Consider the following 11,830-nt stretch of genomic DNA (forward strand, 5'->3'; position numbering starts at 1 on the left):
TTTCTTTCTTTCTTTCTTTCTTTCTTTCTTTCTTTCTTTCTTTCTTTTTCTTTCTTCTCATCTTCCTTTTTAAATCCTTGACATTATTTGGCCAAGAACCGTTTTCTCAATAAAATAAACATTACTAATTTTTATCCTATACCTCATTGAACACTGTATGGAAAGACAAAGTCACTGATAAAGAATCTAGAACTATTTGTAATGGCACTTGATCCTTCCTACAGAGACCTAAATAAACTATTATGCTGTTGGGGAGGCAAATAATGAAATGAGGTGTTGATCCTGTGAGCTAATAACATGGCTCCCAACTCCAGGGTGAAGAACTACAAGTTACACTCAGGCTTCAGACCAACTTAAAACATCAAGGAAGAAGGAAGATCAAGGTGATCAAGCCTTGGATTAAAGATGATTCCATAGAAATTTCTCACATCATGCCTAAATATCAAGCTACTTAATTTAATGTTGATCATCTGCTGTGAGTTGCCATAAGAAATTGTATTAAAGATGGAGAAGGTTTAGACTGAGTCTGATATACTTAAAGAGAAGATGACCAGAGTGAGAAAAGTTTAGAAGTTAAGACAAATTGAGTGATCGTTAATTGAAACTAATAGAAATCAAAACCCAAGACATTGAAAAGCAAAAGCAAAGTGTGGAGATTTTTTCTCTAGAAAAGTGGTCTCTTAAGCTATGGTGGTAGTGTTTTTCCAGAGTAATTAGCAGGAAGATCCCAGAGCAGCATATTATGCATGGTGTAGCCAATTAGTAGATTTGCTTTAATTAATTATTTACAGATTTCTATAAAGTGAAAAACAAAATTCTTGAAAAGGTAAAGACCATGGCCAAGAAAAGTAGTCATGTATCTCCCAAAGTTTTCCTTTTTTCATAGAAAAGAGTGTAAAGAATTATAAAGAGTGAAGGATTCTCTAAGTCAAGTCTTAAACCCAAAACAAAATAAAAAAGGCATGCTACTTATGTTAGAACAAAACTCGTGTGTGTGTATGTGTGTGTGTGTGTGTGTGTGTGTGTGTATACACTCCTCATGACAATTTTTGTCCCCTAGTGGTCTTAAAAGCCAAAGAACCAATAATCAATGATTTAAAATATAAACACTAGCATTGAGGACAGTGAAGTTCATATGGAAAATAAACTTAAAGAGCTCATGTACAGTTTGCATGTAAAATATAATTCTCCTTAAAATTATAAAGATCAATGAGTTAAATTTAAAAATATTGGCTGGAGTTATAATTTCAGGTTGCTTGAAAGAAAGAGGTGAATCTTGGGCTTCCCTGGTGGCACAGTGGTTGGGAATCTGCCTGCCGATGCGGGGGACGCGGGTTCGTGCCCCGTTCTGGGGGGATCCCATGTGCCGTGGAGTGGCTGGGCCCCTGAGCCATGGCCGCTGAGCCTGTGCGTCCAGAGCCTGTGCTCCGCAACGGGAGAGGTCACAACAGTGAGAGGCCCGCATACCGCAAAAAAAACAAAAAAAAAAAGAAAGAAAGAGGTGGATCTAAACTTTATGTTTTGAATTCATAGAATAAAACACACAAAAAAAGTTTGATTTATGTAAAGTTTTCATTGATTATTAATTATTTAATGAAAGAAAAGAAAATATTGTAGTGAAGCTAAGCATAAAAAAAATGCAGGTAATTTTCAACATTGAGAATAAACAAAGAGACGGTTACTACTTGGTCTAAAATAAATACTGGAAGAAGTCACCACCATCAAGCAAAACTGGGATGAAATCTGTATTCAGAGTCCAACCTGATTAAGTCAGGAGCCAGATGGTTTACCCGGGGAAAAAAGACAGTATTATAAAAACTAGGCCATCAGGGTCTTTGGTTGTTTTATTGAGCTACAAAGAGATGAAGTGAGGGAGAAGTGTTTTTCTCTGTAAGCCTTGGCCTCTGGAATCTCATTTGTTGTTTAGTAAGATGGCTTAACACAGTTACATGCTGTGTTGCTAGTAAATTCAGCAAATGAAGACCTCTGTCTCAGTGAGAGCTTTGCCACCACTCTTTTAAAACACAGATGTCCCAGAGCTAACAAGGGACTGTGGAAATATAATAAATAGAGAGGGACAGATTATATTATACTGAAGGCCAGATTAGCCTTGGCTTTTCAGTTTTCTACCAGAAAGTTTTTATACAATCACATTATTCTTACAGTTGGTCCCTAATGGATGAAAAACGATGCCTCAAGGACTGTTTAATTTTTAACAAGACAGGTGAAAGAAAGCCCCATTTGGCTGAAAAATACAGGTATCCACTAATAGCGATCCCATCTATTTGATTTTGGTGTTTTTGGCTTTCCCCTGGGCCATTATTAGGACCATTACAGGGATGAACACATATTAAAAGAGAGCTACTTTGTAGACACAACTGAGAAGCTGTAAGAATTTTCTGTGAAGAAACACTGCCTAATAATTTTTCCCTGCCCAGTTTACAACCGGAAATCGAACCCAGCTTGGGAAAAGATCATGAAAATGGAAATACTCTAGAGGCAGCCCAAATCGTAGAAAGCCAAGGTCTCAGTTGATAACAAGAGATATTCAGGATGCTGTTCTAAATGCTCCTATTGACAGAGAATGCATCAAACTGACTGCCTTATAATTAGCCTGACTCATCTAAAGCCAGACAGGTTTATTAGCTCACTGCAGTTTTTAGCCCCTGAGATTCATAAAAGTATATCTCAGGGAAACATTAAATGCCCTCTACCTCTGAGTCAACCCTGATTTACATAAATAACCAGGTATTTTAAAAAATTATTCACTTGTATATTAGTTCATTACTATTTTGAGATGTCATCAGATCAGACTGGTAGATTTCCACGAAGTTTGAAATGCCACGCTATCACCTTACATGTGCATTGCCCTTTGTAAAATTTTGATTGTCTTTATGTCTGGCATTTTAATAAATTTAAGGTTAGACTACCTACATATTTCACTAGTAGCAGATACAGAAAAATCAGAACTTGGGATGTGTAAAGTCTAGAAACAATGCCAGTGAAACAAAGCATAGGCCAACCTGAGGCCCAGTGTCTAAGAGACACTGGCCCTTGGCAACAATATGTAGAGGTTGATAAAAAGGTATTGTGAGCTAAATTAAAAAGCAGACTTTGAAATGGGATGAGATGTTCTGTAGAAATAAAATTCTACAAAGCTTGGCAGGAATGATACTCAGAATATGATGGGACTACACACACACACACACACACACACACACACACACACACACACAAAGGCATAAAGGTAAGTACATGAGGAAATGGATGTATGAATTAACTTGATTTTGGTAATCATTTATATATATATGTATACATATGTGTAAATATATATACAGTTGACTCTTGAACATCTCAGGGGTTGGGGCACTGACCCTCTGCACAGTTATGTACCCAGAAAATGCCTGCCCTGCTCTCCAGGCTGCCCCCATGGGACTGATGGAAATGTCTTCATGCCTTTAGTCTTTTGAAATATAGATTGTGGTCCTGTCATGTTCTTCTATCCACATAATGATTTCTTGGCCCTAGGTGTTCACTGTCTTTTCCACTCATCCAAGGCCTCAGAAACTTTCTTTGTTCTTCTTGGTCAGAGCATCCTTTACTTTCCACGGCCTGGTTCCCCAGGTTGCCAACCTCTGATCTTTTCATAGATGATGCTTCTTTATTTTTATATAAATCTATTTATTTATTTATTTTGGGGGTGCATTGGGTCTTCGTTGCTGCGCACAGGCTTTCTCTAGTTGCAGCGAGTGGGGGCCACTACTTGTTGTGGTGCACGGGCTTTTCATTGTGGTGGCTTCTCTTGTTGTGGAGCACAGGCTCTAGGCACACGGGCTTCAGTAGTTGTTGCATGCATGCTCAGCAGTTGTGGCTTATGGGATCAGTCGCTCTGCGGCATGTGGGATCTTCCCAGACCAGGGCTCGAACCCTCATCCCCTGCACTGGCAGGTGGATTCTTAGCCACTACATCACTAGGGAAGTCCCAGATGATGCTTATTCTGGCCGCCACTCTGGCTATTCCCACACCAAGACTTTCATCTATATCCTATACCCTATCTCCTCTTGCTGCTCCCTTTCCAAAAAAACAAACAAACAGTTTATAAATATCATGAGTCTACCAACACACAGCAATTCTTAGCATTTGGGACACTTCATTAGGGTTTCCTTTCTTCTTGGCAGCTCTTAGTACTGACATTTACTCATAAATTTGTTCTATTCTCTTGTACTTTTGACTTTTTTTTTTTTGTTCTTCTGTGTTTGAAATCAGTGGAGACCACTGATGGTCTAGGAAATCCAGATACTGAGTTCACTCCTGACCCTGCCACTTACTACCCATGTGACCTGGACAAGTAACTTCCGTTCTTTGAGGATAGTGCTTTCCTCACCTATAGTGAATTTGCAAATGTCCACTATAGAAAGGCATATATTGACAGTAAATCAGTAAATGGTAGTTATTCATACTGTAAAAAAGGAGAGAAAGAGAAAAATGTACCCAACACTTCAGGTCCTTCTTGGTCACCTCCAAGAGACTGGGTGAAGAAAGAGAAAATAAAGATGTTCAAGGTTTGCCAGAGCCCTCTAGTTCCTGCCTCACCACACTTTCCTCACTTCACTACTTACTCTAATGGGAGAATTAGGCCCTGTATTCAAAGTGAGGTTCAGGTATAGCCTCTTGGTGCCACAAGCAAAACAATTTTTTATAACTAATGTTAACCTGCTTATCAAAATATTTAAAACTAATGTAAAGATGTATGGAATAAATCAGAACATCAGGAGTAGTGAGAAAATATGAGACAAGCTTAAAATGAAGAACATTTTATAATGTACCTGACTTGTATTCTTCAAAATATCAGGAATAGTTGATCTCAAGAGAATTTCTCTCTCTCTCCCTCTATCCCTCTCCCCACCCTACCCCTCTCTTCATACACACACACACACACACACACACACCCCTGAGGAATAATACATTGATCTTACATATTAGAAGTAGTAGCTGACTTTTGAAACAATGCAACCTAAATAATAATTTGAGCCATTAAACTCAAACTTGTTTGTTTAAATTAAGAATACAGTAAGTGATATAATTAGGTGATGGAAAGGGGTTACATACAAGCCTATATGATCTAAATATAAGCTTCAGGAAGATGAACTAATTAATATATTTGAGCCAAGGATCTAGAAAACTTTCAATGATTGCTTACCTCCTGAAAATTGGAAAGTGAACTAGTAAAGAAGCAAATGGCTGGTTATGTGGCCTTTTCTCTACCCTTAGAGAAGACTAAGAATTTAATACTTCATTAAATATCTCTTCTAACATTAACTCAAGACAATTTCTAGGAAATTATTCATACTAATTTCAAGGTACATGAAAGTCCTACTAAGTACTATGCAGTAGACTAAATTCCTGCATTTATTGTTGAAATTTTTAAACAGCAATATGTGACCAATATTGATGAGCTGCAGAAGCACAAAAAAATGGGCATGATCATGTACAATTTTGGCGGCTGTACAGGTATCTGCATATCAGTGGAAAGAGACCCTGAGCTGGCTCTCCCATGCTGAGGTTGTACGTACATACTCAGCTCTCCTTGTATGACTGTGAATGTCTGAGTGCCAAAGGACTGAGGCATCCAAGGATATGCCTGGGAGTCACCCCCACTTCACACCTCTGAGACTTTTAGACTTATAGCTCTCTTATCCCTCCATACTGAAACGGTCACCCACTCAGTCATCTTCCAGATGACAGACCAATATATCCACCTGTTTCCCTTTAGTTATCTCTACAAGTAATCTGATAGAAACCTTTATCCTATCAAAACTTTGCACTACTAACATACTTTAATTGTTTTTCCCTTAGGCACTTATTTTTTTCTCCACTTTAAAAAGGAATATTCATTTTAACAAACCTCTTCTAGCACAATGAGCCTAAAGAGATTTATAATTTAATGAAAGGCTTAATTCAAGAACCTCACCATTTCAGTGAAGCACCAAGACCGACATACTAAAATCATTAATGTTGGGTGTTAAATTTTTTAATTAACTTTAAACAAAGTCTACTTGGATGTACCTTACAGTATATTAAATTTAAAAAATGAGATATAACTAGCCTGCCAAATGTATTTCTTTGAATTGTGGGCACAGCTCCTCTATTTGTTTTACAATTTAAAAAAAACACTATATTAACAGTGTGCAATGCAATGTGGTTTAAAAAAATACAATTGAAATTGCTTTAGCAAAATACACTTACTACGTTAAGAAAGCTTAAGTGTTTGTGTTGAAAGATACTGAAGCTTAAAATTCCAAAAACAAATTCTGATTTCTGCATGCAATGAGTTTTACTAATAATCATAATTATATAAGCCAGCTTTTTCCTGAGTACATTTTAATATTCAAGGCACCAATCTGTATACTCTAGATGAATTTTTTCATTCAGTTTTTGCAAAAACCCTTTGAAGTAGGTACTATTATTGTTATGTTGCTTTAGCCATGAGGAAATGACAGACTAGTTCATTTACTCAAGTTCGTAATTCTAGGAAATGGTGTGGTTAGATTTGAAAATCAGGCATGCTGAACACATTATGTTTTCTAAATTGTTCAAATGTATCTGTCTCTTTCTTAAAATTGTTTTAATTGAGCTGATAACCAAGATTAATTCCATTGCTCAAACACAGTTTACTTGAAATATTAGTATCTTCCTTTCGCTCCTCTCATTCCTTCAGATATGTAGTTTTCACTGGAAAAAAAAAATATATATTTATTAGTCCTTAGTTACCTATGCAATTGATTTTGAAAGCCACTCGTATATTCCTGTAAAATATTCACTGGTCCTCTCATCTCCAAACTGCCCTAATCTAACCTGTGAACTGCTGCAGGACAAACCTGATTACATTAACTGGCTTAGTTGTAGGAAGCCCTTCCTGACATCTTAGGAAGTCTATTCAGCTACCATTGGGGGTCTGTCCCTGATATCACAAATTTAGACTTGTCCTGTGCTGGTTGGAAGCAAAAGCCTTTACTAGGTCAAACCAATCCATGTCCTGCTCTCAAACCACCTTTATTTCACTAGTGCATTTCTGCTTCCTATAATGATTTCCTCATTTCTCACTGTTTATTGAAATAATCCCATTTTCTCAGATCTCATATTTTCTATTGGGTCTTCACAATCCACCCAGATTAACCTCTTATCTTTTTCACCAATCCAATACTATTCATATTTTTGATAACTTTTATTTGTCCTGAAGGAATATGTAAATACATTGTCCTTGATTAACATTTGATCATTTTTGTTTTTCTGTTCCAGATAAAGAACCACATGTTAGTTATTTTAGATATCCCTTACTGATTTAATCCAAATGCTTATAATAATGTGACCTCTTTATGAATGTTTGTTGTTCAAATATGAAAGAAAATATTTGTTTTATCTTGAAGACTATATTGTTTTCAACTCTGCCCTTCCTTCATCTTGTAGCTAACCACTTTCTTAAGCACTTTTGAAGAAATTTGTTCCAGGTGCAATAGGTCAACTGGTATCTATAAGCACAGACCAAGTTCGTAAAACAATCGGTTGGGACTTCCCTGGTGGTGCAGTGGTTAAGAATCCACCTACCAATGCAGGAGACATGGGTTCGAGCCTTGGTCTAGGAAGATCCCACATGCCGCGGAGCAACTAAGCCCGTGTGCCACAACTACTGAATCCCGTGCGCCTAGAGCCTGTGCTCCTCAACAAAGAGTAGCCCCCACTCGCCTCAACTAGAGAAAACCCGCATGCGGCAACGAAGACCCAATGCAGCCAAAAATAAATAAATAAATGTATTAAAAAAAAAAAAAAACAGAAACAATCAGTTGCAATCTGTGCTGCAAATTTATGCTTCATATGGTGGCTTCTGAGTGGAGAAATGGCACTAAAGAGACAGTCAAGTTAGAATAAAGTTTTATATTCTACAGTATATTTGATAGCTTTTTGATTTTTCTGTTCACAAAATGACACAGTTCTCTTTTTTTCCAATACCTTACCAAGTGTTATATTTCCATAAGTTTGTCCCATAATAGCATATCTATTTTGCCCAGATATAGCTCAATTCTCCTGAGAATAAGTCAATAGTAATAGAAAATTTTAGTGCTCAGTATTATTGATGGTCAGAGAGAGAGCACTGAAGACAATGTTTCTTCAGTGAAAGTAATCAAAAAACCAGTTGATTTTTTTCCCACAGTGATGAAATTTCCTTTCTTTGCATATTTCTGATTTCCTTGGCTACTGTCAAAACCAGAAACATTGGGCAGGTAATTGTCAGTGTTGCCAAACACTCAATCTTGTATTTTGAACTCTCATTTTTATCCCTGTTTTATAAAGATAATGGAAGACATAATCAGAAAAGGTCTGTATACCTAAGAGAGATAGTCTTTAAAATCAGTCATTAGGCTTGCCTACAATCATTTTTGCTCAATTAATCCTTTTATGTTTGTTCAAAACTGTTCAAAGTTAGTAACAGGAATTACCTATAGCATTACAACAAGGTCACTTTCTGTTACAACTGAATAATTTCAGAGATATTCAGGTACATTCTCTCGTGTGTCTTCTAATGTTTTTGGCAAGTGGACCATAAAATAATTGTATGTCTTTTTTGGTCTAATAGTTACTTCTTTGCTACATTCCCCAGGTGCATTTTCCAGATTTTCTTTTTTTCCCTCCCTGGAGGAGACTTGGTTGTCTGGGCTAAGCTTAAGGTAAGAGTAAATATTCATATTAAAGTACATGTATACCTTTTATCATACTTATCAAATAATGAGATGCTCTGAAACATGGTAAATTTAATGAAGCAAAAAAAATGACTGAATTAAAGAGAGGGATAGAAAGTTTAACAATAATAGAGATATTAATGCAACATTTTCAATAATAAATAGAACTAGGCAGAAGGTCAACAAGGAAATAGAACATCTGAGTGATATTAAAAAACAAATAGATCTAATAGGTACATGTGGAATAATCCACCCAACAATAGCAGAATACATATTCTTCTCAAGTGCCAATGAATATTCTCCAGAAAAAAAACATGTGCTAGTATATAAAGTAAGCCTAAACATATTCAAAAGGATTGAAATATTGCAAAGTATGTTTTCTGACCACAGTGGGATTAAGTTAGAAATCAATAACAGAAGATAATTGGGATAGTCTTGAATATGTGGAGATTAAACTGCACATCTCAATAACTAATGGATCAACAAGACATCACAAAATAAATTGTAAAATGCCTTGAGATGAATGAAATAAAATACAAATTCTCAAACTTATGAGAAGTAACTAGGGCTGTGCTCAAAGAGAAATTTATAATTGTAAATACATTACTAAGAAAGAAGATTTCAAATAAGTAATCTAACCTTCACCTTAAGGCACTGGAAAAATAAAAGCAAATTAAACCAAAGCAAGCAGAAAAAATAGGAAATAGTAAAGATTAAAATGTAAATAAACAAAATAAAGATTAGGAAAACAACAGAGCATATTGATGAAACCTAAAATTTGTCTCCAAAAAGATCAATAGAACTGACAAACTTTTAGTTAGACTGATAAAGAAAAAGAAGAGAACAAATTCAAATTATCAATCTCAGGAATCAAATAGAAGATACCACTATTGACCTTACAGAAATGAGGACTTTAAAAGATTAAATGAAAACGATGTACTAACAAATTAAATAACTACAAACAAATATGAGCAAATTACTTAGTTCAATTTCCTAGAAAAACACAAGCTACCAAAACTGATTCAAGAAGACATTGACCATTGAATAGATCTGTAACAATCAAAGAGATTGAATTAGTAATCACAAACGTACCCACAAAGAAAAGCACAAGCCCATATGGCTTCACTGATGAATCCTACCAAACATTTAAAGAAGAGTTAACACTAATCTTTCACAGACTCTTCCCAAAAACAGAATAGGAAGTGATAATTTCCAACTTATTCTATGAGATCTGTGTTGTACTGATATGAAAACTAGGCAAAGCCATCACAAGAAAGTTGCCTGTGCTTTTGATGTCATATCTAAGAATGTATCGCCTAATCCAAAGCCACAAATATTTACTGTTTTCTCTTAAGAGTTTCACAGTTTTAACACTTTTATTTAGATCTATGATCAATTTTGAGTTGACTTTTATGTCCTGATTTATATACACAGTCCACAATGTATATAAACTGAGTAGAGAGGCATATTCTTTCAAGAAAAATTAGTGTTTATAATCAAAAGAAAATAGAATGTAAACAGGTGGGCATAGACACAGATATCTGTTGCTCTTGGACAACTCCTCTAACCCTCACATTTTCCCATCTGTAAAACATGGGGTATAAATGTGTGCTAATAGTCTCCACCTCAAAGTGTTGTGAGGACTAAGTAAGATGATTGAATTTAGCATTTATTTTATTACCTGTTGCGTGGTATTTACTCAAAACTGTTAACTAATGTTCTTAAAATGCTGAAATAAAAATTTCAGGCAAAATATTTATTGTATACTCATAAATGTATTTTAATACTGACATTAACTCTTTGCCTTTATTTTAATTTATTATAACTATTGAGTGATGATACAGCTACATTCTTCTAAAAAATGCCATATTTTTGGTGATACAATATTGTGTATACAATTCAGAATTACTTGGTATTTTGTTGTTGTTTACTTGGCATGCTGCTTGTACTGGCAACTCTAAAAACAATAAACAAAGACACTTCCTTTATATAAGACATAAACTTTAAAAACTTTAATTTGTCAGTGTGGACTCTTATTCAACTGAGATCCTTTCTCAAGCTTTGGCACCAAGGGATATGATTCTTTTCTCTGGTGACAGCCTTGAGGGCCCAGGTCAGGGGTCCCCAACCCCTGGGCCGTGGAGAGTGGTGGGTAAGCGAAGCTTCATCTGCCGCTCCAATCTCTTTTGGAATATGCTGCAAGTGAGAGCTGTACTCCTTCCCATCCTTAGAAACCTGTTATGCTACCCTTTTATCAGTACAGGCAGAGCCTGTACAGGGCCCTGAAAGAGCCCTGTCGGTATGTATACTAACTTTTCTCACAACTTTTTCTTTTCCAGCCTGACATGTTTTCTCTCCCATTAACTACATTTTATGGTTACATTAAATTATATTGTGATTCTATAGCTTCAGGCAAGTTATAATTAGGTAGCCCCCATTCAGTCTTCAAAAACCACCTGGTCACACCTCAGTATCCTATTTTATGTCTCACTCTAAATCCAGAGGCCTGTGATCTCTGACTGAAGAGATATTTTCGGGATTACACTGTCCCTACTCATTCTATCCTATACCCTGCTGTTGCCATATTCTGTGTATCATATTTTATTTTCAATTCATGTACTGCTTATGTTCACTTTCTCCCCCATTCTTTACTCTTGTTCTTCTGAAGAACATTTTGGGTGTGTGTTTCCCTGTCACTTTTTTTCTGGCTTATTAATTTGGACATAATAAGTTTGGAATTTAATTCATCCGATTTTTTCATGGCATACTTCCACAACTTCCTGTCCTACTTAAACTCTGTATTTATTTTCTAAACATTTAAGACTTTCATATAAAATGCTAATCTAGCTTTCAGGGAGCTCATCAACAACATTCTGGAAGAAAAGCACGTGAATCCAATCTGTCAATAACCTTTTCAGATCTTTGTTGTTTAAAATAAACTATTTTACCCGATTAAAAAAAACAACAAAAAAATCTCCTTTGGGTTTAAGCAAGTCGGAATTGATTTCTGTGCTTTGCAACCAAAAGATATCCATTTGTTTTCCTGTAATAGAACTAATTTTTAACGCGCACCATTATCATAAGTTTTACAATT

The sequence above is a fragment of the Aethalodelphis obliquidens genome, unplaced genomic scaffold, assembly GCF_003676395.1.
Source record: "Aethalodelphis obliquidens isolate GAN/ISIS:26980383/991018 unplaced genomic scaffold, ASM367639v1 scaffold1, whole genome shotgun sequence".
NCBI lineage: Eukaryota > Metazoa > Chordata > Mammalia > Artiodactyla > Delphinidae > Aethalodelphis > Aethalodelphis obliquidens.